Consider the following 22451-nt stretch of genomic DNA (forward strand, 5'->3'; position numbering starts at 1 on the left):
GAGAGGGTTGTAGCCCTCTGCAGGTTGCAGCCTGCATACTGGTAAAGGACTGCACCAGTATATTGTAAAAGAAGTTTCTCATTAAAGAAAGAAAGAGACGAATTGCAGCAGGTGGTTTTCACCCACATTGGGTTTCCACCTTATATCATGGTGTTCATGTGTGTGGCTCTTGTGTGATGATTCTGTTCTGTTATACTGCACCTGTTTACTCCTAAATTGCTTAATAATGTTCTGATGCATTTACTGAAGATAAGATTAACTGAATCATAAGATATCTGCATATACGCTAGTTGCTTTAGACACAGTCGCGTGTACACGCTGGTTCACTTAACAGAAGTCGCGTATATGTTTCTGAGTAGGAAATTGAAAAGGTTTTATTAATCTGATAATACTGATTCACCCCCCCTCTCAGTATTATTTCCAACAATTGGTATCGGAGCAGGTCCTTCAGAGGAAGCTTGATCGCTTGAAGGAAAAGATCCATCAAAATGGCTAATCCAGAAAGAGAGGCACACATCAGGCCACCAGTCTTTGACGGGAACAATTTTACTCACTGGAAGATAAGAACCACTGCATATTTACAGTCTCTTGGAGCAGAAGTTTGGGGACTCATAGAAGGAGGATACAAATTCCCATCAGCAACTCCTACAGATCCAGCAGAGAAAAAGCAATATGAGCTCAATGCCAAAGTAGTTAATGTCCTATTGGGTACTTTGACTCAATCAGAATTTATGAAGATCATGCATCTCAAATCAGCTAAGGAAATATGGGACAAAATCGTTACAAGCTACGAAGGAGATGATCTGGTAAAAATAGCGAAGCTTCAAACTCTCAGAATCCGGTATGAAACTCTTAAGATGCGAAGTAATGAAAGCGTAGCTAATTATTTCCTGCGTATGGATGAGATTGTGAATTGTATGAGGGATCTGGGTGAAGAATTTGAGGAAGTTGTCTTAGTTCAAAAGGTTTTGAGATCTCTGTCTACTAAATTTGATTCTAAAGTATCTGCCGTAGAAGAAAAGGAGAATGTGCGAAAACTTACCATGTCACAGCTTCACGGGATCCTAACTGCTTTTGAAATGCGACTAGAGGTACCACCAGAGGCCGCATTCGAAGTGTCAGAGGAAGAAGATGAGGTAAATTTTGTCAAGAATCTTGAACGTGGAACTGGACGGTTCAAAGATAAGCTGCCTTTCAAATGTTTTCTATGTGGTAGAGTTGGTCACTATGCTGCTAGATGTCCTCATAACAAAGAAAGGATATATGAACAAGATGGTAGAAGCTATTATTCCCATATTAAAAGTTCATTTAATGATAGTGAAGATATTAGAAGTCTCATGGCGCACAAGAAGAAGAATGCTTCATCCAATGATAGCGAGGATATTAAAAGTCTCATGGCACATGAAGAGAAGAATGCAGAAACTGAAGAAGCTGCCAAATTAAAAGAACTATTGGAAACGGAAACCAGGGTAAGGGAGAAATTGCAGGATATAGCAAAAGATCAGAGCACAACTATTCAGAGACTTGAATCAAAGATCCTCTCTCTAAAAGAAGATCTTGAAGATCAAGAACATGAAGTGATCAAACTAAAGCGACAAGTAGAAGAAGGGAGAAAAGTTGAAGAAGACCTAAGGAAGCAGTATCTGAAAAAGGAAGAACAACATCAAGTTGAGGTAAATATCTTGAAAGGTAAACTAGAAGAAAAGGATAAGCTTTTACGATTTCAAGATAGTTCTAAAGTCTTGGATGATATTCTTAATAGTCAAAGATCTCCTGCTATCAAGACTGGTCTTGGTTTTCATGAATATGTTGAAGGTGAATCTAGTTCACAAGGTGAGACAAGAAACTCTAATGAGAAATCTGAAATGCTCAAGGAACAACCAAGAAAAGAAATTCCTCAAGGAAGATCCTTTACTCCTAACTATGAACGTGATAGACGATTATTTCCTCCGCTGAATAAAGTTGAATGTTATGTATGTCATAATCTTGGACATATTGCAGCCAGATGCAGAAGTAGAATGGTTCAAGAAAGATCATCTCATCCCAGGTATTTCAGAGGGTATTGCTTTGCCTGTAATGCATATGGACACAAAGCATTTGAGTGTGATAGAAGGAACATGAAAAATATAAGGTGCTATACATGCAACAACTATGGGCATAAAGCAAGGGAATGCAGAAGCAGATTTCAAAATTCAAGACAAGGGGACCATACATCATCACAGTTGCAGGAATTGAAGAAGACAGAGACAGAAAGGTGTGGGATAACTCAGACAGCTGACATAACAGACACAGGGGAATCTGAAAGTGATGAAATTCAGTATTCCATCCTGCATACGCTGATAGACTGAAGACAAGTCGCGTATATACGCGAGTTACAGGCTGCAAAGTCGCGTATATGAAGAAAGGGCAGCAGAACAGACCCAGGTTCAGTCATGGTTGGCTCAGGCTCAGGGGGAGCAGAACAGACTCAGGAAATGGTTCAGACATGGTTGGCTTACACTCAGGGGGAGAATACTCTTCGAATAATGCATTGTTGGCATTATGGTTAGAAGGTGTTGATAAAGTCTATGAAGCTAAATGATACATCTTACTGTTTAGGAATGGTATTGCAGGCTGATGGTACAGATCATGATGCTGTTGGTGGCTTTCATAAGTCTTGGTCTAGATATTTCATCACTATGTCATGTATCTCTTTTATGATGTCAAGGTCATGTAACGGCCTATGTTGGTTTCCCCACTATGCCTGGGATGAATGATGAAATGTTCATGTATTATCATGTATCTTCACATGGTTAGGTGAATGAGTCAATATTGGGATATCCCCACTAGGTTGGGTGATGAATGTATGTTGAGTCTTTTGGTGATAGGAAGGTCTTCTATGATGTATAAGTCTTTGTTCTTCTTGTAGAACATCTTTTACAGATCTTGCCTACAGTCAAGGGGAGCATGAACAGCACATTTCAGCAAGAGCAGGATGGATAGATTGGTACACTTTGGCATACACAAAGGGGGAGCACATTTGGAGATTTCAGCATATACTCAGGGGGAGTATGGACAGCAGTATGGTCAGCAGAAGGTATACCAAGGAAGAGAATATCTTGGTCCACCCTTTGCCCTTGATGTCAAAGGGGGAGAGTGACTTGGTGTGGTGGTTGCCATCAAGTCCAAAGGGGGAGATTGTTGGCATTATGATTCAAGTGTTGTCCTTGATGGCAACTCACTCAGAAGGTTGGTACAGGTGCTCAGAGACTGGTACAGGTGATGACAACTTAACTAGAAGACAGATCTCAGTACAGCAGGACAAGAAAGATATATACGCAGGTTCATCAAGGAGAATCAGCGTGTACACGCAGGTTGGCTTCAGCAAAAGCGCATGTATGTGGAAACGTACCTTTGGTCCATGGCGGTTAGTCCTTGGAAGTTGTGCCTATGGTTTCGGACCATTGTGTCTCGACGGGCGTGTCGATCCCTAGTATTGAAGTTGATGGTATTGTGTTTCTATGGTTTTGGCTCTTGGTATTGAACAAGGCCTAAAGCTATATAAGGAGAAGATCACTAGGCAAAGGAGCATGGATTGAGTGTGGCTGACGCAGTGAGAGGATCTGGTATTGTTGGTTATCTGTTCGGGACGCTTGGTAAGGGTCGGATCTGACAGCAAAGGCAGAAGTAATCATTTCTAGATCTGCACGCGGGTTGCCTTTGGAGAAAGCGCGTATACACGCGGTTTTGGTACAGTGAAGTAGCGTATGCATGATAAGGGTTGATATTTCAGGTTGTTGCTGATTCTGGTGGTTGTTGCAGAGTTCTAGATTCTGGTTTGGGTTCTGTGTTCTTGATGACAGGGTTTCAGTGATTCGGTATTGGGTTGTTTAATGAATTATGATGCAAGTATAAGTTGATGATTGTATTGCGGTAATGTTTGCTTTGTACTCTTGGATCCAGTCTGAAAATTGATGAAACGTGGTCCCTGAAGGTTGTAGGGTCAGCACCTACGTACTAGTAAATGGATCAGCTAGTACAAGAGCTGAGGGGGTTGTAGCTCCCTTCCAAAAGTAGTTGGAAAACGAAAGAGAGGGTTGTAGCCCTCTGCAGGTTGTAGCCTACATACTGGTAAAGGACTGCACCAGTATATTGTAAAAGAAGTTTCTCATTAAAGAAAGAAAGAGACGAATTGCAGCAGGTGGTTTTCACCCACATTGGGTTTCCACCTTATATCATGTTGTTCATGTGTGTGGCTCTTGTGTGATGATTCTGTTCTGTTATACTGCACCTGTTTACTCCTAAATTGCTTAATAATGTTCTGATGCATTTACTGAAGATAAGATTAACTGAATCATAAGATATCTGCATATACGCTAGTTGCTTTAGACACAGTCGCGTGTACACGCTGGTTCACTTAACAGAAGTCGCGTATATGTTTCTGAGTAGGAAATTGAAAAGGTTTTATTAATCTGATAATACTGATTCACCCCCCCTCTCAGTATTATTTCCAACAGATGCTCAGTGGAGCAGTTGACATGATCAAGAAATTGCTTGTTTTTGAGTGTTTTCAGGTGGAGAACTGATTTTCAGTGCTGTGGTTTGCTGACCTTGTTCCTCTAGGGGTAGGAACAACATGTTTAGGGACTGTGGATCCCTTAGATTATGGACATTTCATGCTTCATGCTGCAAGGCACAAAAATGTCTATAACAGTTGCCCCCTAAAGCATGAGGTCGTTTATCGGGTGAAATGCTTTATCAGGAGGATCCGAAGTTCATTCAATCACTGAGAGGTGACCTGTAATAAAATACAATACAATACATTATTTTTCATTCTGCTTTCATGATCTAGCTGAGGCGGGCATTCCCATGCTCAGCTTTATAAATTCATTTTGGTACATAGAACAGACGATCGTCTGATGGTAGACTGATAATTCTCTACTGAAATTATCATCCTTTGAGTAGGATGATCATCTGCTGCAATGATGTACATGACAAATGCCTTTATATTTCCTGAATATATATCGCAGCTCGGATGGATGAAACTAGATCTGGGGTCTTCAAACTCGTTCGATCTTCACTCTAAGTACAAGTCGATCCATGTGAGAACTGCGCTGAAGTCGAACATGGAAAGACATCGCTTGATTACCGGTCAATGATGTAAACCGTTAACAAGCGCGAGAGGAATCACCGATAATGATAATGATCCTCAAGGTACTGCAGTACAATTCACGTGGTGTGAATAAAGGACTTGGCGTCGAACACCACGCAAAATCTTCTGGTCGAAGGTCATTGATGTATACCTGTCGCCGGAAGTGAGAAACTTGCCATTGAGGCATGCAAGCTTCAAAGTACTAAGGGGGTTGTTCCTAGATCAACTTCTTGGATAATGAGTTGAAGTCGACAAGAAGCGATCTGTCAAAGGAGGGCCTTAATGAATCCCACATCAGTGACACGGAACGGAGCTAATGATTTTAGTGGACGTGAATACAATCTGTGACATATGATTCAGGGTGGCGATCATGGATGGATGAAGGATAATGTATGGCAGTGGATGGGACACGGTTAACTCTTTCTGAACGACATCTCTTGAACATATAACGACACTGATGCGATGGATCGGTAGCATTACCCCAAATGTGGATGGTTTGGCGAAGACCATGGTGATGAGACCGGTGAATGAAACAACCCAACCCGATGTGGTACGGAGGAAAAGTGTCATGTTCAAGAGCGACTTGCTACCATTAAAGCTTTGAGGTTCTCCCAATTTTTCCCCAGTCATTTCTGACCAGTACCTCTTTATTTTTGTCAAGCTTGAGGAGGATAACATATGCTTGTTCTATAACCTGCCCTTCGGGCAAGCCCATCGCTATATTTTAACGAGCCTAGCGATAGGGAAACTCGTTCTCGTCTAAAGACAAGTTTGTCGCTATTTAATCATTTTAACGAGTCTAACAACAAGGAAAACTCGGTCCTTTTCATTTTTAGAGAGTCTGAAAAGGTACAGAAAGTTAACTCCAAAATTCCTTTTTCATCATCTAATCCCTTAAGTCCGAAAAAGTATAAAACAATACAGAAGGGATGAGTTTTCGGTACTTTTAATGAGCCGAACAAAACAAGCGCTCGATCTTTTTGTGCAATAATCCCTCAGGTCCAAAAAGATTAAAATCTAGAGGAGGGATAGCTCTTCCGATCGTTCAACGAGCTGGAAGGCCAAAACTCGGCAAAATTTTCATATTTTACGAGTCAGATGAAAAGAGCTCAAAGAAGACTCGTCTTTTGAGGAACGAGTGATAAACATGGATAGCAGCAAATTCCAGGTACAGGTTGGAATTTTCCAATCACGGCAGTGTCACAAGGATGGCTAGGTGAAATCACTCTTCGCAGCTGTTCCTCAAAATGGGTAAACAATCATATAGAGGTGAACGATCGGCCAAATGACGGTGGAGGTGACAGGTACAAACACGACCAAGGCTTTTTATGGCTGATGAATTTACGATCACAATGGTTATTTACCGGTTCATTTTTTCTGGATGAGCTTGAACTCTAAGGGAAAGCCTGCTCACAATCTTATGTTTATTTTTTAACGAGCATGAACTATGTGCTAAAACTTCTCAGATCTTGCGTTTATTTTTTAACGAGCATGAACTATGTGCTAAAACTGCTCGATTAATTTCGCCTGCCCCCAGCATAATAATGCAAATGAGGCTCATGCCCCCTAGACTCCAGGGGTTCGATTCATTTTTTAAAGAGGTTGATACAGTAAAGAACTATCCTCTTGACTCTTTATTTCATTTTTTAACGAGGTTGACATGAGATAGGAACTATCCTCGACGTCCAAATCCATTAGATGTAGAAGGTTTCATATTCCACTGTGGCCACTTCCACTAGATTACTCGGAGGCGGTAGGGCAAAAGTACCCATTAAGGTAGGGTCTTTTAGGAGACGTACTCCGATATTTTGGAGCGAATGATTCCTTCCATGGATCATTGGAATGCTTCCCGTAACTTGCGAACTGTTGGGGAGAAAAGTTTGTTGGCCAACGATTGTAATTCCTCCTTGGAAGGGAAATGCAATCTTCCTAAAATAGGTCGACACAACAGCTGCCATGGCATATATCCATGGTCTTCCTAGTAGGATGTTGTAATCAAGATTCCCATCGATGACTTCAACATCTATTTCTACCGTTTTTCCCTCTAGTTCAACTTTTAAGTTATTTAGTATACCATATGGGGTATATGTCCTTCCGTCGAATGCTTTTAACGTCGTCGCAGATCGCGACAAGGTTGGAGATCCAAGAGTTTTCCAGCAACTCATCGACATGATACATGTAGATGCCCCCTCATCAATAATTGTTCGGTGAACAGTTTTGTTGAGGGCTTTCACTTGAATAAGGAAAGCTAGTTGAGCTGGTAACTGAGGATCATATCCTTTGTGATCAAAGGATACAAGATTGGAATCCTTAGGATCCGCTCCACCAATAGCTGATAACAACGCCTGCCTTTGGGATGGGCAATTTTGCAGTACCTCCAGAGTCGACATAGCGGATGGCGATTGGGCCAAATCTTCCACTATGTTATAATTCTGCGCCGCCCTGGCGCGAGGATTAAATGTTGACTTGTGTACTACTCCCTTTGGTGGTTTTATTGTTAACTCATGCGTGATGGGGGGTACAACTTCTGCCGAAGTTGTTGTCGAACCACTAGGTTGATCTTTACCTTTGTCGTTCGACACCTGTGGATTCCCGTAATCTTTACTCCTTGTCGAAATTAAAGCATCATTTTGTTGCTTAGAGATCGATAACATTAGCACCTGGCACGAGGAAGTATTTCCACTATCAACCAGATTTTGACTTGGATTGGGAAACGGATCAGTTAACACAGCTGGGGTTTGTGAATTCTTTAAGAATCTTTTAAGCTCAGCTTTGTATGGACAATCTCTTGTCCAATGATCCTCATCACATATCTGACACCCAAAAGGTGGTTTCCCTTTTCCAGGAGAAGTTTTTCGAGGAGATGACTCTCCTTGTTTCTTCTTCTTCCCTTTGTTTTGCTTCTTCTTGCTTCCTGGTTGATTAGAATTTTTTCCTTTATCCGCAGATATGGCATTTATTTCCGAAGCAAGAATTTCTTGATTTGCTTTTTGATTTGAAGTCTTACAGGCTTTCTTATTCGAATCCCTTGTCGACTTTGCGTTTGCAGTGCCAATCACACCGTCGCCGGCATGAGAGTCACTATTTGATCCAGGAGGAGGAGGAATTGAAAATTCCGGTCTAGGGGCGTCAGGTATCTTATCATAGAGCGTGCCAGACTGAGTATACACTAAGTCTAAATACTGGGCACGAGCAATAACTTGCTCCTCTGTTACGACCCCTCCCTTGGCCACATCTTCCGTTATAGCAGGAAGAAGCGACTTTATAAACCACTCAGCTAATAGCTGATCTGGAACATAAGTTTTTACCATTCTGCGACGACGACGCCACTCATGTATATGATCGGATATATGTGTGGCCGTCGTCTGCTTGAAATTGGTTAAGATCTCTGTTCCAGTTTCGTACCTTATAGGTAACTGAAAATGGGTTAAGAAAGTCGTGGCTAGGGAACTGAAATTGTCGAAAGAGGCTCTAGGTAACTCAATATACCATTTAGCCGCCAGACCTGTCAATGTCCTCTGAAAAAGGCGAAGCCTTATCGAGTCATCATTCAAGGTGTTCGACGAACACCACAGATGAAAAGTCATCACATGATTCGACGGGTCTTCGCCAGGATTTCCATTGAATTTAGGAATGTCCGAAGGAAGTTTGTGAGGAATTGCTGGCCACCAATGGGCATAGGCAATTGGATCGTTCGTCAATCGATGTAAATCTAGTAATTCTAAAGTTGCCACGAACGGTAACTGTTGACTCAGGTTTGGTGAGGCGTACCCAGGATACGATGGAATCGCCTGAGCAGTAGGCCTTTGCATACCAGCATAATGCAATTGATGCTGGTATGACTGATACGGCTGGTGGACTTGACCACTGTAAAGTGGTTGATTTAACCCGTTTTGAATATAGGGTTGTCCACTATTCGCAAAGATCTGCTGCTCAGAACCTTGGTACACTTGCTGGAATTGCGGTTGTTGGTATTGCACAAGCCACGGTTGTGACGCCATGTTTTGTTGTGCTATGTTAACCGTTGGACCGAGGTGTGGGGTAACTGTACCCGTTTGGACCTGTGTCGCCCCACCAGTTGGCGATTGTGGTTGTGACCCATGTTCAAGAGGTTGTTGCATTACAACCTGAGATATCTGAGGTTGACATGCAACAGGTATCGCTTGAACTTGTGACACTGTTACAATAGCCGGTGTGGTTGGGATGTTCGTCACAGGTACACATTATTGCATAGAATATACAACCCTTGGTTGTTGAGGTAGCATAGGTACCCAACTACTTGACACAATTCCAGTATAACCTGAACATTGTTGTGAACTCACGTATGGGTACCCTCCCGAAGGGGGTAATGAAAGGGCATACTGCCCCCCATACGGTATCAATCCAGAACTAAAGGGGATTGATGGCCCAGATTGACCTCCAAATGGGTCAATTTGGCGAGTTTCAACATAAGAGTTACTGGGTATTACTCCGGATGAACAAACTGGAACAGACCAAACTGTCGAAATAGTCCCTTGGTGGACTCCTTCTAGCTGTTGTGGGCTAGTTGGGACAGCTGGTATGCCGGCAAACATTGTCGGAGTGACGGCAGGGGCTTCTGCTGTCGCTGTGTCATTTGACACAGTCCTAGATGATGACGGTTGTTCAGACATTTTAAGTCTATCCAATAGATTGCCTAGCGATTCTACAGGAACTTCCACTTGTGGTGGATTAACTTCAGATGAAGGAAATAGAGTGACCCTGACTCCAAAATGAGTTGGAGTACTTGCTTGCGGATCCTCTGCAATTTCCTCTATCGCAATCAAACCCAGTGGAAGAGGAAGACCGTCAGGTCCGTAAAATATTTCTGGTGCCGAAGAAGTGGTTGCTTCGACAGCTACAGTTGTTTGAGGAACAAAACTCTCTGGACCGGTTACAGATGGAACTGGTTCAGTTATACAAGTATTTGCTCCCAGACCAGGATCAGTATTACTGTCCTTCTGTGGCTGTTGAACTTCTTCAATAGAGGCAGGGTTTCCAGAAATGTTTGGAGTAACCGGAACCTCAGATGCAGTTGGAACACTTGTTCTAACTTTTATAGGAGATTTTGAACCGGTTAAACGAGTTCGCTTTGTCCGTACTACTTTCGATTCCGGAGACAAAGACGGTTGACTCGCAAGCCTCCGCGAACGACGGGGTTTCAATTGACTTTCTTCCACGGTTGCGGATTACTCGATCAACTAAAATACAAAAGGGGAATTATGTTTCCGAATTGAATGAATTTTATTAGACGCTTTTAGACACAACTTGCTTTTTCAGTTTTAAAGAGTCGAGAAAAAGCTAAAGGTGACTCTAGTCTCCTTCGATGTTTTAACGAGCTCGAAGTGACAAATGCTCGGTTGGACTTTTTCAGTTATAGAGTTTGAAAAAGGCCAAAAGAAATTGCTCTGGAGATCTAGGCAGAGGGTGTGCCAAACCTTTCGCGAAACCACAGAATACGTTTTACGGTACGAGTGGTCGATCTTCGTGAATGCTGTGTTCACTGCATCGCGATCAGTAGGGCGGCCGACACGGATTCCTAAGGATAAAGGATAAATGCCTATAGGGGTCTCCCAATATATACACGACGGTACGTGGGAGCACAAGTCCGTATTAGTGCTATCGTCCCTCAGGAGGAATCACCCACCTTCGTAGAGATCGACAGTCACTACGTTTAACGACGCCGGAACACGTCTCTACCTAGACCTCTACTGTGAGCGTTATGTTGCAAAGCATTGTTAGGTTCATTCAATATATTTTAAGTTGATCTTTTTAAAGTTTGTCTTTCAGGATCACCACGAGATGTGTTGGTACAAATTCCTAAATGTAGTTTAAGATGATAAGCAAGCTTTATAATCTTTTAACTTTGAAAATCCTAACTACTGAGGGAAAAGAAAGACATCATCTTTTCACACAGATCACAAAGCACACACTAATGCACTTTCTCCTAGATCGACATGCAAACTTATCAAAAATGCAAATGCAAAATGCAGGTATTTCTTTTCTCTTTCTTAATGTTGATGTATTACAAAAAGAAAGCTGTTGTATAATTTTGAATTCAATTTCAAGTGAATGCAAACAAGCTTGTCCAAAATCAAAAGACACCTTAAGATTTACTTGTTTCGACACTAGAAATATATAAATTCAAACCATATGACGAAAGAAAAAGCTCAATCAGCTATGAACAGCAAACAAACTAACTCTTAAGATCACTACGACACTTATCACAGTTCTGGATCTAAGAGGCCAAAGCAAGACTAGTTCGCTTTTCGTTATGGGAAACTGTAAATGATGTAAGAAATACACAAAGAACAAACACAGTTTCTTTATACAACCTGAGGCAGAATAGTGGCAAGGAAAGTTGGTTTCAGATAGGTATATTGACTGGTAACAGGCTGCAAAAACAAGGGTGAAAACAGGGCAAGAAACAGCAGGGAACCCCAATAGCACAAGGCAAGACTGGTTCAGCGCAGGTAGTACACTGTCAGTTTGACATTCAACGCAGGTAGCCCCTTTGGGAACTGCGGTGAAACGCAGACTGCCTTCACAGTACCTGCACTGAAGAACTAAACTTTCGTTTCTCTTGGTTTCCGGGTCACAGATTGCTCAAAAATTCACGGTTTTTGGCCAAATCAGAAGCTATCAATCAAGTACACACTAAAGGGTAATTAGGAGGATGAAAAGCTATCACTAAGAGCTTTTCAGAGTCCTTGTGTATCAGCTCTTCAAACCATAAACATGCCCAGAAACTGAGCTAGAGTAGCTGCCCTCTACTTTGCATTTGAAAGATCCAAATGCAGTTCGATTCGGTACTCCCTGTGTTTATGAAATGAATAGCAAAAACACAAACAACCAACAAGATACGATCCCCAGCGGAGTCGCCAATTTGTTGTAGGGAAATGTATCCAATACGGAATGACCCTATCCCACTCTAAGGGTAATAGTACCTCAGCAACAACCAAAGCAAAGCTATCTAAGATTTCTTCTTTATGAAAGTAAAACAGGGGAGAAAGGGATCCACTAACCGATGTCTTTCGCTAATGATTGATCCAATCTTCTCTCCTTGCTGCTTGCTCCCAGCTCCTTGCTCTTTCACTGGCCCAGCTACAAAAGATCCTGCAAAAAGGCAAGAGAGGGAAACTACAAGAAGCATACATTCATAATTGATTCAAGGATTAGAATAAATCAAATACACAAGTATAACAATACACCATTGAGACACATGCATATAGAAGAACCTCAAATGCTTTATTAATGGAAGAAGTAAAGTTCAAGGAGTGTTACGACCATAAGAGGCCCAATCCAGCAACACCTCCCAGCAGAAAGAAATCTCCTCTTCACCTCCTTCAAAGCAATCACCCAATAGCTCTAAACTCAAACCAACAGCACTTCCTTACATTCACAAAATTCCAGCCTCCCTAGACCTCATGAGAGAGCTCTATATATAGGAGTTTTGGAGAAAGGATGTGTCAGCTTGAGAGCTGACTAGTGTCCTCTCCCACTTCAGTTATACTTCAGTTCTTGAGTCCACTTGGAGATCCTTGCTTCCACTTGGAGTTTAAGAACCTCTTACTCATCACTAGGCGAATTCCCTGATCCAAGTGTCATTTTGGAAGCTTCCTGGGCATTGACACCTTGAGGAATGACTGTGCCACTTGTCCAATCTCGCTCAGCGCAGGTAGCCTTTGTTGGATTTGACATTCAACGCAGGTACAGAGAGGGGCAGTTGACATTCAGTGCAGATGCTCAGTGGAGCAGTTGACATGATCCAGAAATTGCTTGTTTTTGAGTGTTTTCAGGTGGAGAACTGATTTTCAGTGCTGTGGTTTGCTGACCTTGTTCCTCTAGGGGTACGAACAACATGTTTAGGGACTTTGGATCCCTTAGATTATGGACATTTCATGCTTCATGCTACAAGGCACAAAAATGTCTATAACATTTAACCACGTCAAAAGTACTGGTGTATTGATCTGCAATCTGTTTGTGAGCGGTGTCCTTTGGTGTTCTGTCTGAGGAACTTACCCTGTAAATTCCTACAAGGAAGTCACTCCAATCTACCCTCTGAATTAAACCAGTTGATGAAAATTTGTGAATTCCCAAAAACTTTTAAGGACATTAACCTCGGTAGTGTGTCAAAAACAAGCATGCCCGAAAAACCAAAAGACTAGTGAAATTATTTTTTCCCTTTCCTCCACCAATGCAAAGTTTAAACTAATGATTTTGATTTAAAAATAATATCATCCCTGCCCCAAAATTTTCGGTAGAAGAGCAACTAGAACCATAAAAAACCCCATGCAATGTAATGGTCAATCATTGGACCCTAAAATTTCTTTTCTGATAGTTGGGCCCTTTTCTGTTTAAAAATAATTTTGATTCTTGAAATTATGTGGCCTAAAAACGACTTCATATTGTCAAAAATCACCCTATTATGAGGAAGCCAAAGGGTCCATACAATAGTAAATGAAAGTTCAAAACATATCGACTTTCTCATCTTCTCCAACCATACTTGTAAGCACCCTCAAAAAGTATAGGATGCATGAAAAGATGGACACATGTAAATAACATAAATCTCTGACCAAATATAAGTTGTAAATGGACATTTGATGAAGAGATGGTCTACAAATTTCTTTCCACAAGTTCAGTTAACAAATTGTTGTGAACAATGTGAGGATGATCCTGTGAAAATTCTGAAAGCTAAAATCTTATTGCAACAACTGGTATTATTTCTTCTAACTGATAAATTTATTATTCAATTTATTGCTATGAATAAACACACAACAAACTTCCCAAATAAAACTTCAAAAAATAAATAGCACTAGGACTGAGAAAATATTAGCACACACACATAAAAATTACACCGTCATTTTTGGAAAAATGTCCTCGGAAAAACCCAACTTGGGAAAATTGGTGCAACTGTGAGGTTTTATTATTATGCAACAGTGAATATCTTAGTGAAATCTATGGATTCCCAACCGGTAATCCAAACAAGAAGAAAATATGGGAAAAATTATTTTAAGGGAATTACCCTTCTTCCACAAGCAACCTCGACACAACTTCCTTTAGAAAATTTGGCCTCCTAGACCCTCTACTTCAACCTTTGTGCTGCTCTACATAGACCCTATGACATCAAGCCTCCAATCTGCCTCAGATGAAGTCATTTTTCTTGTCTCAGCTAAGGAAATCACCTCTCTAGGACTTTGGACTCTTTGCCTAACCTCTCGAACTGATAACGAATGTATCTCCATCAAATCAAACTACTTCTCTGAACCAACTGCACAATCCTCTATGCTACCTCATTGAGAATAACTCGACCCTATTGTTGTTGCTTCTCCAGATTTAAAAAAATTCCTATGGATCACTGTCTCTGCCCCTCACTATCTCTACTACCTCATTGAAGCTCGAACTCTTTGGCCATTGATTTCCTAGAAAATCAAATTCTCGAAGTGACTTTGGTGCATTCTCCATAACCACATCGATCCCTTCTTATATCTTCTTGTTGGGACTCCAACGTCCAAGATTTAATATTAATTGATGGCTTAGATAATTTATGGATCGATCTGTGTGATTTTCTAGACTATTATCACCTTATCTCAATTAATACTGATTAATTAACCACATTCCCTAAGTTTAGACATAGGAAATATTTAAAAAGTTACTAATAGCCTAATTGAGACAATTCTAGGTGGAATTTCCAGAAACAATTTCTGGGTTTTGGAGATCTCATGCATTATATCCTCTCCACCAAATTGACACATCCGATGCTACAAAAAATAACACTCCCCGTTAGCGAGGAATGTGTTCTAGTGCTCTACATCTTGCTATAACACCCTATCTTTGTATCACTTCATGTCCCGCTACTGATGTCTGGTTACTGTGACTACCTTTCACTACACACCAAATTCTACATAACTATGATGCTGCATCTATGTTGCTGCTGACCCTGTTGTACTGCTGTCAACACTGCATCTGCACTGCAACTTTGTTGTTGCTGCAACTGAAACATCTTCAACTGAAAAGCATCCAAAATACTAAATCAATTGTGTTAAGTATTGATGCATATGTCTCCTGAGTCTTTGACTTCTACTAGACTCTGCACTATCACAGAATAATCTGCACTGCTGCTGACTCTGTACTGTGCCACTCTGCACTGTTGCCAACTTTGCACTATGCTCCTCAGCACCTAACTGTTACTAATATGCAACTGCCACTCTCAAACTGACTACATCAAATGAAATTGATCCATCATGTTACTGAATATTGTGGGCCCCTGTATCCTAGTAATGATCCATGAGGTGGACTCCTCAAGGACCTTGCCCAATATGTAGCTCTCTGGGATTCAACTCCAATTCACCCCACCTCACTCCTGGAGGTATGGCTACCAACATCGCAAAGTGTTCCTCCAACCTAGGGGACAAATTATCTATCTAAGCATGTGATTCTTCCTGGTCTTGCTTTTCCTCTTTGTCCTTATTTTTTAGAGCCACTGGGTACTGTAGTGGCTAAACTAGCCACATCTGAAGCACTTGACCTTAGATAGGTCCTTCTTCTTTTTTCTCTACTCCCCTTTCCCCTTACTGGGACCCTTAGATGTGAGGGCCACATTCTCCTCCTCCTTAACCACCTTTTGTCTGCTGCCACTAATGGAGCTCTTCAACAGAGCTCGTCTCAATTCCTCCTGTTGTAAATCAGCCCACATTCTATCCCATCTTGTTAGCATGTCTCTTCCCAATATACTTTGGATGAATACTTTCCAATCCTCTGAGAAATTGGTTGAGTGCCAATTGTACTAGCTCTGAATGTTAAGGCATTTCCCCAATAGCTGATAGTTGATCTTGAACCTCCTAAATCCTGGTGAGGAAGGGATTTATGCCTTCCTCCTTCTGCATCCTGATGCATCTCAGCTTCTCCTATAGGAACATCTTTTGCTGCTCGGAAGTACCTTGCTATAGCATGGAGATAGCATCCCACGTCTCTTTGGTTGTTCCCATGGCCACTATATGTGAGACTATACAATCTCAGACTCCATCCGGGATCAACCATTTTGCCTGCGCCATCTCCTTCCTATATTCCTTCAGCTGGTTTGCATATTGAGAAGCTACCACTACTTTATCAATGTAGGACTTCAGACCATATTCATCTAGAACGAAGGGCATCCTAGCCTTCCAGATGACATGGTTGGAAGCTCTATCCAACCTATCTTGATCTCTAATCCCTATAGTGGCCATCTATGAAATTGTCGAAAACTCTCTCTTTCCCTTTGCTCGGTTTGTTCTTTGCCATTCGCACTCCCTTCTAGAATGTGAAGATATGCTAGCTACTACTGCTAATCTACAACTAGAAATTCAAACTTCTGAGACTTGAAGTCCCCTGAGGAAAATTTCCCTTTGTTATGTGTGCTTTTCTCTTCCACCCGATGCAGTTTCTGATTTTTCAACCTGCAACAAAACTGTCTACGTCCAACTAAGAATATGTTCAGTGAAAATATGAGCTACAGTTGCTCCCTCTGACTACTTGAATTACAATCTCGGGAAATTCAAATTTTTTGCACTCCTGCAACTGAAAATTGTTTTTTATGCCCCAACAATTCGACCTGCTTATCTAGATATTGTGTTGCCTTTGAGAATTTTGGCTTGCTGCTCCCTCTGACCAGAAAAATTATTTCCTTTGCTTCTGAGCTTCCATTTGATCACTTACACTCTGATACCATGTGAAAATTCCAAAAATTGAAATCCTATTGTAAGAACTGGAATTATTTCTTTTGATTGATAAAATTATTATTCAGTTTATTGCTACGACAACATTGAAATAAACATGCTACAACCTTCACAAATAAAACCACGGAAAAGAAATAGCGCTGGAATTGAGAAAATACTAGCACAAACACATAAAAATGACGTCATTATTTTTGGACAAATGTCCCCAGAAAAATCCAACTTGGGAAAATTTGTGCCACAATGAGGGTTTTATTATTATGGAACAATGAATATCTGAGTACATTCTATGGATGTGCAACTAGTAATCCAAACTGAAATAAAATCTAGGCAAAATTATTTTAAGGGAATTACCCTTCTTCCACAAGCAATCTCAACACAACTTTCTTTAGAAAACTCTGCCTCCTAGACCATTTGTGTCAACCTTTCTGCTGCTCTATGCAGGCCCTATGACGTCAAGCCTCCCACCTACCTGTGATGAAGTCGTTCTTCCTATCTCTGTTGAGGAAATTGCCTCTCAAGCACTCTGGACCCTCTTCTTGGCCTTCAGAACTAAGAAAAAATTTCTCTGGACCCTCTTCTTGGCCTTCAGAACTAAGAAAAAATTTCTCTCTAGCATATTGAACTACTTCTCTAAAGCAACTGTACGGTCCTCTATGTTTCCTCACTGGGAATAACTCAACCCTCTTGCTGCTGCCTCTCCGGATCTTGAAAATTTTCTCTAGATCACTGTCTCTTCCCTTCACAATCTTTGTTGCCTCACTAAAGCTTGAACTCTCCAAAAATTGACTGCTACTACTATGGAAAATCTAATTGTCCAAGTGACTCTGGTGCATTCTCCATCACCACTTCAATCCCTTCTTATATATTTTCGTTGGGACTCCAACAACCAAGATTAAATCTTAATCACTGGCTCAGATCATTTCTGGATCTATCCGTGTGAGTTTCTAGACTATTCTCACCTTATCTCAATTTATACAGATTAATTAATCATATTCCCTAAGTTTAGACTTATGAAATATTTAAAAAATAACTAATAATCTAATTGAGACACTTCTAGGTGGAACTTCTAGAAACAATTTCTGGATTTTGAAGATCTCATGTATTCTAGCCTTTACACTAAATATCGTGGTTAGAACACATCTGATGCTACGAAAAATAATAAATCCCTTCTCTTGTATTATGTTGGAAATCTTTCTTATGAGAACCTCCCTGGCCTACAACATCATAAAGTACAATTCTTTAAATCTCTATTTCATAAATGTAAAAACAAAGTTAGTGTACAGTGAAATGAAGTTATTTTAATTCATTTAAGCTTTATTTTCATAACTATAAAGCTTAAGGTATCTTAAGTGTATTTTACAAATTTACTTAAATAGATACATTACAATTTACAATTGTGAGACCTTAGCCCCTTTGCATAGGTGGAACCAAAAATTTTGATGGGAATGGCGATCATTGCATTCATATAGTTAATGAATAGTTCACAAATCTCCTTTGTCTCTTTTGAAGAAGATAAATCAATGAGCCATCTACTATAACAAATTACGTAGTAAAAAGTCTATTGGATTAATCATAAAAAAAATTGTTAAATTTAATTGCAAATTTTGGAAAATTTATATGATGGAAATTATTTAAATTGGTTCATCTAATTTTAAAATGTTCTCAAAATTGACTGATCAAATCCAAAATAATATTACATAAATCTAAAGCCAAAAAAAATATTACAAAAAACATGAATTTGAAGCTTGCTTATCAATGACATTCATTCTGCAGAGAAATTTCCTTCTTATCTGCCCATCTTTTCCCAGAAAAGAAAAACAACGTTCTATTAGAGAAAAATATGTTTACATAAACATACATATAGCATATGTGGCTGACTAATCCCCATATTACATATAACTAATATCAAGATATGGGATACAAGCCCCTCAAAGAAACTCCATAGCGAAACTAGGATATAGCCCAAACAATGGGCAACCACACATCAATCTAACAATGCCAAAATGTACTTGATTGACAAGATAACATGCTGGGAGATTTTGGATCTCCTCCTTCTGAATATCCTCCCTGAAATTGAATTTCTGTCTCTCAAACCTTAACAAATTCACTGCTATTCAATGGAGCTTCCTTTGAAGATTGCCATGCACTAAGAGCAGCCTATAGTTGCCTATCAAAGCCTTTAGTGCCTTTGGGTAATGAACTTGAAAGAACCTACCCTCATTTTGTAGAACGAATTTGGTGAACTGGGGATCCATTAATACAACTGCTTGGCTTCCAAATAAATGAGATATGAAAATGTCTGAATCGTATATGTTATGTCAATATCCACATGATTTTCATATTAATGCATAGTCTTTTCTCATGGTTTTGATAGTTATTAGGATTAATTTTGACTAGGGAGTGATAGCTAGTGGTTAGGGCACATAGTTTTGTGGTCCATGGTATAATACTAGTTGTATTTGGATGGAAAAAAGCTTATAAATAGGCTTATTAGTCTCCATTATAATGTTTCATGGGTTGAGCAAGTGTGGGCTCTCATGCCATTGCAAGGGGCCAAGGGTTGAGCAAGTCTCGGCTCCCCGGTGCCAAGGGAGCCAAGGGTTGTGCGAGAGGGTTGTGCACGTGTGGGGCTCGCCGATCTTGAGGTTTTGATCAAAGATTTAATTTAAGTCGGGTTTTCCTAGGAATTGGGGTTTTCCTAGGATAAATATACATGTGATTGTTTCTATTTTGTGTTTATGATTATCGCTATTTACCTTGTCTTTTATACATGACAACCCAATTGATATGTTAACACTTTTTTTCCAAGGGATAAGCAAGATATTTTTAGAACCTTCACTAACATGTTGCAAAATGATAAAAAGTGACTCTAGGAAAGAATTAGTGACAAAGAGAAAGAAATTTGTATGCAGTCTCAAGTGAGAGATTATTGTGTGTAAAACTAAATAAATAAATAAAATAAACTTATACTGTAATATTATGACTTGAAACTTCTCCAAAAATCTATAAACATGGTTTTGGGATTGTGATTTTAAATTAATTATTTTCATAGCACATGATATATTGCATGGTATTTTAATATTAGTTAAATATTTATAAATTTTATTGAATGGTAAACTCGAAAATAATATACAATCGAATAAAAAATACCATATGTTAACCAAACAAACTCCTTGGCACTTCACATTGTTAAAACCCCTCTGTGCTAGACAGTGATAAAAGTTAAAAATACCAAGCAAAACACCCTCATAGTTTATTTTACCTTTTGTCCCTGTCGTTGATGAATTTCCTGTGACGATTGCCGGTCATGGAGCGATAATCAACGTCAACTATATTCACATAAACTTCTTTCACAAAATGTAACGTTGAGATATGTCAACTTTTTCTGTTGGTGTCCGGGGAGAGATGTATATTTCTTATGTTTTTAAAAATGTTTTTAATAAACTATTATATTTTTTTTAATATTTAGGTTAATTAATCTATATCAAGCTAAATTTCATACATATATACAAATTATTTGAATATCTGTATTAACTAATTTATTTCAGTATCAATTTTATAAAATATATTTTAATGTTCACTATAATAAAATATTTTATTCTAAAATTAAAAAATAATTGAAATAATTAAAAACTTGATTACTTCTCGAAAGAGATATAATTTAAAATATATCAATAATATTTTAATGTGGACAATGTGATTCACAAATAAAAATATTTTAATATCAATTTTAAGTAAATATTTCAATATCAATGGTCTATATATTATATATAATTAGAAAAAAAACTATGCATATATTATACCATGGTAGATGCATCTTAATTGTGGCTTTATCAAGGATCTAAAGGAATCAAATCTCTCAATGTGAAAACATTTTTTTGAATGCAAAACTTGAGAAAAAAATTGCATACAATGAGTTTATATATATATTTCACGCCTTTAAATAGGCTATACTACATAGCATGGCTTGTCAAAAACTCAACACAAAAACCAATTTGTAATTTCTTATTATTATTATTATTTTATTTGATTTTTATATAATTTTCAAGTGAAAATGTTTACATAAAATGAGTTGAAATGTATACATAAAATGTAACTAAAGTATACTCAATAAATTAATTGAAAATAACAAATTCTTACTATTAAAATATTTCAAGGAGTCTTGTTATTTTAGAATTTGTGGCTTTTAAAAATACATTTTTAGATCAAATTTAAGAATTTCATCAAATATTTGTTGGAATTGCAAGTTTATCCATAGTCTACACACCCATATATATGTATATATAGACGAAATAGGTTTTTTCACTGGAATACAACGAAACAATTTCAAGAAAGAATGTGATTTTTTGTTGTTTGAAATGCATTTTTGAATGGATAAATTGATTCAAGGTCTTGAAAAATCCTATGGGCACTCAAATTCTATAGATTAAACAAAAATGTCAAAAGATATATATATATATATCCTTCTTAACCATGGATCTATCAAAAGATAAAAGGATCAAATCTCTCTAGGTGCAAACCTTCTTTCAAGTTTTACATTTTAAAGGAAGTTTGTACATCAAGAAATTTGTTCACTCTTAATGATTGTTAAATCTATGATTTATTGATATTACAATCCAATATGAAAAAGATGTGGTAAAAGTATTTGACTTTCAATCTAAGCCATAAATAAAATATTTAGATGTCCACATGAAAGAAATTTACAAATAGATACAATATATGTCTGTGTGTTATATTTTCATTTTCAGTGTGAGTAAGATAAACATCTCCTATACTATCTAAGCCATAAAATATTTAGATGTCCACATGAAAGAAATTTACAAATAGATAGAGTATATGTGTGTGTGTTATATTTTCATTTTCAGTGTGAGTAAGATAAACGTTTCTTAATATTTTCTGACACATTTTTTTATATTTTTTCAATATCAACTTCATCTATCAAAATTGATTTGAAGTAATTCATATAATTCGTAATAAAGAAATAATATGCACTATTTAAAAATTATTAATAGTAGAAAGATATATATGATATGACTCATAAATAAAGTGTTTTTAATATGCACTATTTAAAAAATTTTAATAATAAAAAAATATGTATGACGTGACTCATAAATAAAGTATTTTAATATACAAGGTTAAGTAACATTAACATGTGGATTTGAGGCACTCTGCAATCTGATCTAGGGTTTGAGTCAGGGTTTGGCACTGGTAACCATGGCGGGTCATGGAGGAGGGAGTTCTGCTCCCTCCTACAGTCAAATAGCCGTGAACAGAAACAAGGAAACTGATCTGCATCGCTTCAAGAAACCAACAGAGGTGATAACTGAGGATACTAACACAGGAAATATCAAACCTCATGAATAGAGAGTAAATCATGAGGAAGATAGTAGGGAGAAGAGGAAAGAGGGCAGCAGTCAAAAAGCTACACCTTTGAGGGCGACAGGGGTCTGCAAACCCAAGTCGACCATCACTCCTTGGGTCATTTTAAGTGACCCAGTGCTACAAGTGCACAGAGATCACATGGCGGAACATGTGATCATATGCAAATTTATGGGGATTTGGCCGACGGAGAAGGCCTTACATGCATG

At 38.8% G+C, this 22451-nt stretch overlaps 1 pseudogene; it reads right to left on the reverse strand.

Moving 5' to 3' along the window:
- The window catches only part of LOC149225790 (abietadienol/abietadienal oxidase-like), a 39092-nt pseudogene extending 18920 nt beyond the window's left edge, over window positions 1-20172 (reverse strand).
- Between the last annotated feature and the right edge of the window lie 2279 nt (window positions 20173-22451).

The sequence above is a fragment of the Pinus tabuliformis genome, chromosome J (assembly GCF_031772625.1).
Source record: "Pinus tabuliformis cultivar Carrire ecotype Pingquan chromosome J, CPIR1, whole genome shotgun sequence".
Taxonomy (NCBI): domain Eukaryota; kingdom Viridiplantae; phylum Streptophyta; class Pinopsida; order Pinales; family Pinaceae; genus Pinus; species Pinus tabuliformis.